Here is a 12,340-nt window from a genome sequence, read left to right as displayed (position 1 = left end):
AGTCTGAGTAGATACCACTAAAAATGTTGAAAGCATTGCATTATGGATTGTTGAAATTTCTACGGGCAAAGTTTGAATGAAAGATTCAGAAATTTTGAAGCAATTTTTAAACCCTAATTCCTTATGCAGGAAGGCCTCCACCCATTCTGTGCGAAAAATTAAGGATAATTAAGCTGTAAATAAGGAGATAGAAGGGGGTTCTGGGAAGATCTACTTATATAAAATAGGGATATGATAGTAGGCAGTTGCTTGCAGCTCCTTGAGATTTGAATGCCTGGGAAGTCCTGTTATTGTTTTAATTGTGCATTTTTCTTTACTTCAAAATAAATGATTTATCTAATTAAATTGATCTGGGACCTGTATACCTGGCAGACATATACATTTTTATGTAAGGCCTCATATGCTAAAAGGTTTATTAAAGAGTGCAAATTTGCATTTAAATGTTTGTTGCGTGCTACCAGATTTCAATACTGGGAAAGATATTTAATCTGAGCTTCTACAGGTACATGATTATCTATATTCCATACACAGAATTTTGACCATTTATTGGCTAATTTAAAATTCTATTTTCTGCTGGTAACACAGATTACCATGGTACAACAGAACAGTCTGCTGCTGTACTTAGGAACCTTGTTTTTGTTTACTCCTAACCAAATTCTTTGCTGTGTTGTCAAGACAAGTACTCCAATATTGGTAAAATTACCAATAAAATAATTTTTTTTTGCTCCTACCTGATATAGTCTTGTTTGCTATACTCATGCCCATGTGATTCACATTACATGTGTATTTGTTACTCTTCCAATCAGATGCAGAAATAGTGAGAAGGCTGGATGAGATATACTTTCCGTTGTTACTAAGTATACCAGGGAGGTTTTTTATTCCAGTAGTTATAGAACCTGAATTCCAAGTAACATCCACAGGAGGAGGAAGGTAGCCAGTAGACAAGCACCCAATGGTGACTTTTAATGAGGATAAGGTATCACAGTGGGGTAACATGGGGAAAACTGATGGAGCACTTTGATCAGCTGTGGATTAAAACAAAAATGTATATGTTGTTAGATCACAGGGAAAAATAGCAAAGAATCCGAAATCATGAAAACTGCAAATAGAAAAAAAGATGATGTTGATCTTAACTTATAATTTCCTCTGAAGTTTATTAAACATATTGCAAAGAATAAAGCTACCTTTTCCAATACCAGCTACAGAGATGCAATTAACCATTTGAAACAACATATTGGCAGTTAATAATTATTAGTGGAAGATAAGTTTTCAAAATAATTAGTAGATATATAGATGTAGGCAGCTAAACTGATATGGAAATCTTGATATTCCTGAAAAACAGAATAATCTCTACACTTCCTATAGCTTTGCGTCAGTTCCCTGCTAGTAAATTGGAGCCAATATCAAATTCAAGTCAGAGCTACTAATTATTTATAGAGAAAAAAAATGATTGTTTCCTAAAAGAACAATACTATGGTGGTATTGCTTGGAGCTGTCCTACCTTTCCTTTAAAGCTGTCCGGTATTGTAATTTTCCTATTATCACTATCACACACTAACTCCTTGGCTTGAATGTAAACAATATTTTACAGTGCGGTGATATTGACCATCCATTAATGTATATTCACTTTGTTTTGTCACCCATAGCATTATTTGCACCAACGTATATAGCTACCCTTGTATGTACTGTATGTCAGTTTTGCAATACCTTTGCCAAGCTCTTTAATTTGCATCGGTCAATACATCCTACAATATCCCCATTTTAGTCCATGGGCTCCATGCTGCAGTAACAATATGCCTCAGCAAAAGAACCTTTTGTTCTATATTTCTGGTAGGGAGTATATTTTATCTAATTCTACAATTTGTTTGCTGATTCATCACATATAGCTGACATGTTGAGATTCTTTTAACATTGTTGCCATTGCAGCTTTGCTACTATCATGTTGAAGACATGTAGACTGTAGAGTAATTTTGCTGTTGGTCATATTGAATTTGCAAATCACATGTATCTTCAAATTTATTCTGACATATCACTTGGCAAAATTAGCACTTTTCTCACACCCACATTATTTGCCTATTCTTGCTATTACTGCACCCATTTTGAGAAACACACAGTGCTAGGAAGAAAACATGTTTTTATGGACTTATAGTAACTTGTTAAGTAGCTTTAAAGCAGTGTAATAAAATACTATCTATCAGCTGTTAGAAATCGCGGGGCCCCATACAGACTACCTGGCAGGGCCCCTCCCAAGAAAATATTAAAGATATATTTAGCTAAAATTACAACAAAATCACGATTATCAGACACAAATATAACATAACTCACATAATTCCTGCTAAATCTAAAAAAAAACTATGTTAAATAAAAAAGATGAGATGAGAAATATATACAGGCTGGGCAAGTTGGAGCTCAGTGATCAGAGAGACAGAGAGAGAGAAACAAAGTTACAATTTACAAATAAACTACTGAGCAGAGATAAGTGCTGGGAGGGGGGCCCACCCAAGGGAGGGGGATTAGGGGGTTCACCCAAGGGAGGGGGATTAGAGGGCCCACCCAAGGGAGGGGGATTAGGGGGCCCACACAGGGAGGGGGTTAGTGAGGGACAACTGTCTCTTTCTCAGCAGATAAAAGCTGATAGCAGGGAGAGGGACAGATCAGATTCAGGTGCTGGAGGAAGATTTCTGTATTTGTTGTCCATCATGAATCCCCCTCTCTGTGTGGGCCCCCATGTGTGCTCGGGCCCCCTACAAGAGGGCTGGTGGTCCCCCCTATCAGCAGCCCTGTTATCTATTACAAACTAAGTTTTATTGTAGTTGTATAAAGAAATCTCTGCCAGTATACATCCATACTAACATAAAACCAGTATGTTATTTCTGAATTATTAAACATCTTATGCCCAATTTGCTTGTTATAATAATTCCTTGTTTTACTATGATATACTGTAATGTAATCAGCAGGAAAATTATTTATTGTGCCTGCATCTAGATTGGCTGAGAATCCCTGCTATTTCTGTTCCCAATTTAGGAAGCTTGCAGTACTAGAAAGCTAACTTGTTCTTCATGCCCTGAAAACCCTCTATGCAGCTCTATTCCATGATTAGACAAGTGGGATTTTGCACTTTCCCACTTTACTAAACACTAAATGCTGCTCAAATAAAGTGCAATAGACACTCACCAATTGTTATATTCTAATATTAGTGCCCACTCCCAAATCCCTTGTGCTAAATATATATTATACCATAAACAACATATATTATATTAATTGTAATACCACAATACTTGTGCTGATATCTCATTCATCATATATACCTGTAATTGCAAACCACCTCAATTGTGAATTTTAAAAATGTCTACAATATATTTATAAATAGCATCAATCATACCAGTATTTCAATAAAAATTCATTTTTTAATTATCTCCTTTAGTTCCCAAAGGCTATCAGCACCACTGCACATCCTCTCCAAATCACTTCTGTTCCCCACACTAGTGCCTTAGAGTTAGATCACTCACTGGAGTTTTTGACCTTCAACTTAATAAAGTTTGGACATGCTTGCTATCACAAATATATCATAAAAAACCCCGGGTCTATCTTCACAGATATTTCCACATCTCCAGGAGGTGTCATAAAGACAAAAGTACTTAAAATATTTTACCTCCTAAAACCTTTGATGAAAACATAACAGTTCCACTCACATTTTTGGTGCTGTACCAGCACTCAGTACACCACTTTTTGTATCCCTACCTCTCACATACACTGCCTGATCTAGGAACTACCGATCCACATTTTATCACACATATGTGGCTCATCACTGGTGTTCTACACTGCTATTGCATCAAACAAACTCTTTTGAAGTCACAGACTGTCACAAATAGGACTACCACAAATGGTTGGGGATCATGGACCCTCTGTGCAGCCTGCATACTGGAAGGCTACAACTGGACTGGTACCAGGAAGCACAGGATACAAGGATTTGAAAAAGCACAGACCAAGGGACTCACAGGAATGGCAGGAGTATAGTGCAGACAGGTATACTATGGCTTAAGTTTTTTTTTTTTTTTTTTTTTTTACCTTAATGCATTCTATGTTAAGACTCCCTTGCAGCACTTAGTTTGTAGGTAATACAGTCGAAGCTGGCAGAAGTGCACAGAAGCACACAGAGGCACTGGAAATGGAAGTAGTTCATGGGGACAGGACCACTTGGAGTGAGTAGTAATGCACAGAGACAGACAGGAATCACTAGGAGCAGGCAAAAATAGACACAGAGCAGACTGAAGGCACAGGTATTGGTAATAAAAGGCATCTGAAAAACACAGGGATAGCGGAGGTGCAGGAAGGCTGAAGGTTAGCAGAGGGACACAAGGAAAATGGAGACGAAGTACGCTGGAATGATCAGAGGTCACAACAAATGTCACTAGTGACAGGCTGGATGGTATGGCAATAACACTGGAAGGCACTGGGAGAAACTTGTGAAGTCATTGGGAACAAGAAGGTTTCAACTACAGGATACCCGGAAGTTTCAGGGTCACAAGGAGTCTCTAGAACACTAGGAAGTTTCTCCATTTGGAAAAACTGACAAACACTTTCTTCTCTACTAGAAACACTGGGGAGCAGTAGGAGTCTTCTCTACTAGGGTACACTAGGAATCTTCTCCAATAGAAAACACTGGAGAACACTAGGAGTCTTCTCTACTAGGGTACACTGGGAATCGTCTCCACTAAAAAACACTGAAGAACACTAGGAGTCTTCTCTACTAGGGTACACTGGGAATCTTCTCCACTAGAAAACACTGGAGAACACTAGGAGTCTTCTCTACTAGGGTACACTAAGAATCTTTTCCACTAGAAAACACTGGGGAATACTAGAATTTTTTTCCCGTAGGAAATACTAGGGAACACTAGGAATCTTCTGAGATTTCAAAGTCACGGTGGGGCCTGGAACCAGGAACAACAGCTGTTGCACAGGCAATGCCCAACTTAAAATTAAAGAGAGATGGCCTGGTTGGGCCAGGCATGTAGCTAATTGAATCAACAGCAGGTGATTACCCCAAGGTAAAGCTATGGAACTACATTTATCAGCATGCCTGCTGTCTTTGGGAATATCAAACCAGCAGCAAAGTTGCAGATCTGTGACACATTATTAAAATGTTTATTTTGCTGTACAATTTTAGCTGTAGTTGTGTGGTTGAACCTGGCTTTATTTTTTAAATTAGGCAGATGAAAGTCCACAGAGCACACATGGCATTTAGGGCATACAGCAAAGCCCATCCTCTTGATTTCCAGTCTAAAGGATACCATTTTTTTTCCTAGCACAGTTGAAATCATAGCACTGACTTAGCTCTCTATATTGTCTTTGTCCCCCATAGCTTTATTCTGCCAGACCGTCATGATTCTATACTAATATACAGTACAGTTTATTTATCAGTTTTAGGGCCGTGTTTTTTTTTCTGCTCCAGTCAACTTTGCATACATTGTTACATCTACATTAAGCTCTGTATTCAGGTTATGGTTTTTACTTTTACCCTAGCTTGCATTTATTGTTTCTTTCCAGGGAATAAACTATAGTCATCTATTGCAGTGGCCCTCAACCCTGGCCCTCAGGGCCCACTAACAGGCCAGGTTTGCAAGATAACTGAAATACATCCCAGGTGATATCATTTGCTGCTCAGTGATTGCAGTACTCTAGTCTGCATCTCCCCAAGGTAATACCTAAAATCTGGCCTGTTAGTGGGCCCTGAGGACCGGAGTTGAGGACCACTGATCTATAGTATTCCTACTCTAAGGCACACAAGCCGAAAATTTTCCAAAAATTATCAGTTCAACAAGAACTGACCGAATTAGGGCTAGTGTAGTACGGTGATCTGTCAGTTTTTTTTTTTTTCAGCCCGCTGGGTTGAAAGAAAAAGAAACTTACAGTGTGTACCCCACATCCACTTTATACCCATGTTTCTGGTCTTGGCTGGGTTTTCAGTGATTTTTTATTTTTCCTGTTTTTAATTATTTTTAGTTTTCTCAAATGAAGTCCTTAACACAGCCCTGCAGCCATGTTTTTGATCAACCATGCTTCTATTTATTGTCCAATTAGTTATAACCTGCTATGGGCCACCTATATTATTTCCTGCACCCATGTCTCTAACATATGTTGGTTTGTGATGCATTGTTCTATTGCTAAGCTTGTTCTAGTAAGCGATAGCCTGTCAAGATATACCTACAATAATTCCCGTAAGCATGATTTTGGCCCAGTTTATTTATCTGCCACTGTGCTGATCTGTTTATTCTAATACTATATAGCTTGTTGTTATGTTTGTTCTAATAATATATAGCTCTCTGTAACCATGTTTCTGACAGTATGTTAGCTTACAATGCATTCTTCTATTGTTATACTTGTTAGTATAAGCTATAGCCTACCATCATATGCATACTGCTGTCATAAACTTCATCATGGCTAACAATGCACGATTGAATTGCTGCGCTGATTTCTCCAACTACATGTTTGTCAAGGTGTAATTTACAGATTTGTACCATTGCTTCTAACCCTAAGCTACCTGCTCCTCTGTACTGTGTCTTCCTGACCCCCTGTGCTCTGCTCTCCTGACCTCCTGTACTGTGCCCTCCTGACCCCTTGTACTGTGCCTTCCTGACCCCCAGTATTGTGCTGTGCTAACCCCCTGTACTGTGTCATCCTGACCCCCTGTTCTGTGTCCTCCTGACTCACTGTACTCTGCTCTGCTGTCCCTGTGCACTGCCCTGATGACCTATGTGCTCCACATTGATGACCCTTGTGCTCTGCCCTGATAACCCCCTGTACTCTGCCCTGATGGCCCCCTATACTCTGCCCTGATGGCCCCCTATACTCTGCCCTGATGGCCCCCTATACTCTGCCCTGTTGACCCCTGTGCTCTGTCCTGTGGACCCCTGTGCTCTGACCTGCTAAACCACTGTACTCTGCCCAACTGCCCCCTGTTCACTGCTTATGTCAAATTTGACCCAGAATGGAGCATATGTACTATAAACCAATGCCCCCCCCCCATGTACTGTGCCCTGTGGACCCCCCGTACTGTGCCCTCCTGGCCTCCTTTACTGTGCCCTGATGACTCCCTGTACTGTGCCCTGCTGACCCCCTGTACACTGCCCTGCTGACCCCCTGTACACTGCCCTGCTGACCCCTGTACTCTGCCCTGCTGAGCCCTGTGCTTTCTCCATCTAAGTCCTGTACTCTGCCCAGCTATCCACTGTGCTCTGCCCTGATAAATCCCTCTACTCTGCTCTCCTCACCTCCTGTACTGTGCCCAGCTGCCCCCTGTACACTGCTTATCTCAGATTTGACCCAGATTTGAGCACATGTACTACAAACCAATGCCCCCCTATACCGTGCCCTGCTAGCCCCGGGTACTGTGCCCTCCTGGCCTCCTTTACTGTGCCCTAATGACTCCCTGTACTGTGCCCTGCTGACCCCCTATACACTGCCCTGCTGACCCCCTGTACACTGCCCTGCTGACCCCTGTACTCTGCCCTGCTGAGCCCTGTGGTTTCTCCATCTAAGTCCTGTACTCTGCCCAGCTGTCCACTGTGCTCTGCCCTGATAAATCCCTCTACTCTGCTCTCCTCACCTCCTGTACTGTACCCAGCTGCCCCATGTACACTGCTTATCTCAGATTTGACCCAGATTTGAGCACATGTACTACAAACCAATGCCCCCCTATACCGTGCCCTGCTGGTCCCTGGTACTGTGCCCTCCTGGCCTCCTTTACTGTGCCCTGATGACTCCCTGAACTTTTTCCCTGCTGACCCCCTGTACACTGCCCTGCTGGCCCCTGTACTTTGCCCTGCTGAGCCCTGTGCTCTCCCCTTTCTAAGCCCTGTACTCTGCCCAGCTAAATCCCTGTACTCTGCTCTCCTCACCTCCTGTACTGTGCCTTGCTGACATCCCCTGTAGTGTCCCATTTTGACCCCCTGCACTGTGTTTCCTGACCCCCTGTACTGCGCCCTCTTGACCCCCTGTACTGTACCCTCCTAAACCCCTCTACTGTGCCCAGCTAACCTCCTGGTCTCTGCCCTCCTGTACCTTTCTAAATCCCTCTACTGTGCCCTGCTGACCTCCTGTGCACTGCCCTGATGCCCCCAGTGCTCTACCCTGAGGACCCCCTGTACTCTGGCTTGCTGAGCCATGTACTTTTCCCCGCTAAACCACTATACTCTTACCTGCTGAGACCTTTATTCTGCCCAGCTTCCCCTCTGTACACTGCTTCTCAAGTTTGACCCAGAATTGAGTATCTGTACTATAGACTAATTCCCCTCTGTACTGTGCCCTTCTGACCCCCTGCACTGTGCCCTCCTGCCCCTCTGTACTGTGCTCTGCTGACCCCCCTGTACTGTGCCCTGATGCCCCCCCCATACACTGCCTTGCTGACATCTGTGCTCTGCCTTGATGACTCCCTGTACCCTGCCTTGATGACCCCCCCCCCCACTCTGCCCTGTTGACTCCTCTACCCTGCCTTGCTGAGCCCCATACTTGTTCTGCCTATCGCTGTACTATGCCCTGCTAAACCCTATACTCTGCCCAGCTGATACCTGTGCTCTGCCCTGCTAAGCCCCTGTACTCTTTCCTGCTGAGCCCTGTAATATGCCTTGCTGTGCCCTGCACTCTACCCGGCTAATAGAAACAACCTCCTTCGCTCAAACGTGGTGCTTAAATATTGATACGTTTCCACTCTTCCAGTTTGTGACTAAATGGTGCCACCACGCTTTGCTGCCCTCTTTGGAATGAGGGTATCCCATCATGTGCAGCACTAAACACAATTAAGGGAGGGCCCACCAGCCTAGTGAATTACCTTCATATACCATTTATTAGTTAGTAAAAGCAAATATTATGCTCACAAACAGGTTAGGTTAACAATTGCATCAGTGAATACAACCACAACAAATCGGTAGCAGTTATTTAACAGCATGGGAAGAAGCCATCCAGGTCCAATGTGGCTAACATGTTTCAAAGGGAAATTCCTGTTTCATGAGAGCCATGGCCAGTGGCTATAGTTTGTTATGGCATACCTATAGCAAGCAATTCACCAGTTTTTCTGACCTCCATGTTTTTTAAGAATACCTTTCTCTATTTTGTTGCTTCTTCCAAAAAGCTATATCTTTAATAGTATAACTACAGTAGAGTCTTCCCCAATAGCTCTTTTCTCTGTCTGGATCACATTGCATTATGTCACTTGGGTATAGTGAAGTGCATTCCTTTAGTAAGCTACAGCTCTTGCTAATATACATAACTAAGGTTTCTATCCTGGCATACAATGCATTTTTCTATTCTTATGATGCTTGTTTATTGGGCAACAGGCTGTCATGATTCTATAGTTACATTGGGTACAAAAGCTACAGTTTGTTTCAATGTTCATCTTGGCTTACAGTACATTCTAATATTCTTGGAAAGCAGTAATTTTCTCTTCCTGTGCTGGTTCTCGCCTGTCTGCTTTAGTAAGCTATAACATGCAGCCTTGTCCCTTTGCTTCTATCATATTCTATTTCTTGCTAGCAACAGAAAGCTATAGTCCACAATTATATACAGTTACCTCCAGCATTTTGTATACCCATATTTATATTTTGGCACACAATATATTTGGGCTGCAAATGAATTAACATATTCTTGTGCTGATAGCTCATACTATAAGCTCTGGTGAGCTATAGCCAAGTTCTATGGGAAAGCAACAGAAAGCCTTGCACCTGTGTCTTTGACCTTCACCTTTCCTTATAATGTATTCTTTTAATTCATTATTTATGCTAGCAAACTACAACTTTATATACCTGGAGTAAGCTGTGCACTCTTGGCTCTACCCTTTAAATCGCTTACAATGCATTGTGCTGTTCCTACATGGATTTCCTACCTTATTGTTTCTGTGAATTATAAAATACCATACATATGTTATTGGCCTTCATCACTACTTACAATGCATTTTTCTGTACCTGTGCGTGTCCAGATTGGCTACAGTCTGCTGTGGTTTAGCAACACCTAATGCTATATCTGACCCTGGCCTTCAGTGCACTTTTCCAATAACCCATACCCATCTATAACAGTCCCTGGAGGTAGGATTTGATTACCAGTATCTACCTTGGCTTACAATACATACATTATATTCATGTGCTTCTTCCAATAGTAAATAGCTTACCATGATATTCCTACATTAATTCCTACATTTGCATTTGTGACCACCATCATAGTATTTAGTGCTTTTCATTATGTTGATGTGTGTGTTGCATTGAGCTACAGCCTGCCATAGTGTTTCTTGTTTAAAAAAGCTCAGGCTTGTCATGGTACTGCTTGTTCTAGTAAATCGAAGCATATCAGTGTATATCCAGAATAAACTGTGCCTGTGCTACTAAATTCTGTTTTGGTTACAAAAGTGTATTGTTCTTTTTCTGTGCTTTTCCCCTTTCTTTTGTGCTTCAGTGCCCCACATGGTATGGTCATGATACAACCATAAAATGCCCAATCATGGTTCATCTTAGTCTGGATTTCACTATATTCTGTAATGCCTGCACTGATCTTCTATGGATCAGTACATTTTGTTTCATGCTTTACATTAGCCCCGAATGTATATTTCTGGCATTTACCATGGCAGCCTAAAATGAAGCCCACAAATTAACTTCATTCTCTGAAAATGTTTTTCTATTTTAAACAGCATCTTGTATATTGAAAGCCCTATGGGATTCCAAATGAGGTTAAAATAAAACATCTCCTTTGGGGACATAAAAACACTTCCACCCAGCAAATTAGGATCTCAGCTTTTCAAAGGTTAAGTGCCAATTCTCTAGATTTTTATCTCTTGCCACTCACTTAACATCTTTACAAGTGATTAAATTACTATGTCTGTAGTCCTGCTAACCAATTTGTTGTATTCCTTTTCCTTTATCATTCTTTGCAGGTAGGTTTCTTGATATTCTAGATGCTATAACTTTGTCTACGGATATTACATGGCATATACAGCTATCCTTTAAATTGAATTCAAAGGATTTTTTTCAAATCTATACTAGTCTGTTCAAACGCATACAGAGAAAAAAAATGTAAGAATTTGCCAGACTGCAGAAGGTAAGCTTGTAATCATAAAAAAAACCCCCAAAAAACATTCATACAGCATATTGTATATTCTTTAAATACAAGTATACTAGATATTGTTTTAACACCCGTTATTAAATTTTACGCTATTCATCAATTCTGAAGTTAATATTTGCCCACACAAAAATACTCACCGCAAGTATTTTGTTCTGTTGATAAATTGACAACAGATAATTGATTAATCCAGAGAAATATAAGCCTTTCAGATTCTTCTTTGACCAGTGTACAGCATTTAAGGGAAAATATGTGAAAAGATATCCTCATATTTTTGTCATCACACCAAAACTGGGGTTGTGACCAATCATTCTTGTTAGGATCATTAACAAATATGTAGAAGGTAAGATGTAGAGGGAAGATGTAATCTAGGAACTGTCTACACCTGATGTAAATCCTAGCTGCATATTTAACTAGGACAACATTACTAATGACTGACATATTAAGAAATAGGAATTTAATAAAAAAATACTATGATTTAAGAGCTTACCATGTCATTATGTTCTTGTACCTTACATCAAGCAATGCTTCACCATATGGTAAAAGGAGTGCAATACCTAATTGGTTTAAGCTAGTAAAAAAAGCATGAAACCAGGTCAGAAATGACACTTCCTGTTTATTTAGTACACACCTTGTTTATTCAGTTTGCTTTCACAAAATGCACAATACATCTATACTGTAATATCTAAACTGAATCATGTTGATTCATGTTAGCACTAAATATGGTAAACCACAATTTTTGCATCTTGGTTTTCACAGTTTGATTTCTGTGAATGCTTGGAATACATTTAGAGTTACTGGAAAAAAATTTTTTAGACTTAAAGTAGAACTATTACCTTTTTTTTCATTTTGGATATAGCAAGGGAGGGTTATGACCCCTGTCAGATATTTTTTTTCATCATCTGTGTCCCATTGCAGAAATTTCTCTTCACTTCCTGCCCCATAGCCAAACAGAAACTGAAAGGAAATCCCTGAAATTTAAGGGAATTCCTTGGGGACCCCCAGGTCACCAGAACTAGTGTCCTCATTGGAAGATTTTTCCCTCTATTTCTTTTCTGGGGACAACCCAAACTTTGGAATTCTGTTTTACTTTTTTTTTCTCAATGATAATGGTAAATAGGACAAATGGAGAGGAGAAAATTACATTTCCTTAATGGGGACACAGACAGATATAAAAACTGACAGGCATTGTAATCCCTCTCCCCTCTATCCAAAATAACAAAAACAAAAAGTTTTGCCT

Source organism: Pelophylax lessonae (assembly GCF_965119305.1).
Source record: "Pelophylax lessonae genome assembly, chromosome: 1".
NCBI lineage: Eukaryota > Metazoa > Chordata > Amphibia > Anura > Ranidae > Pelophylax > Pelophylax lessonae.
Note: the sequence above shows the minus strand (reverse complement) of the source record.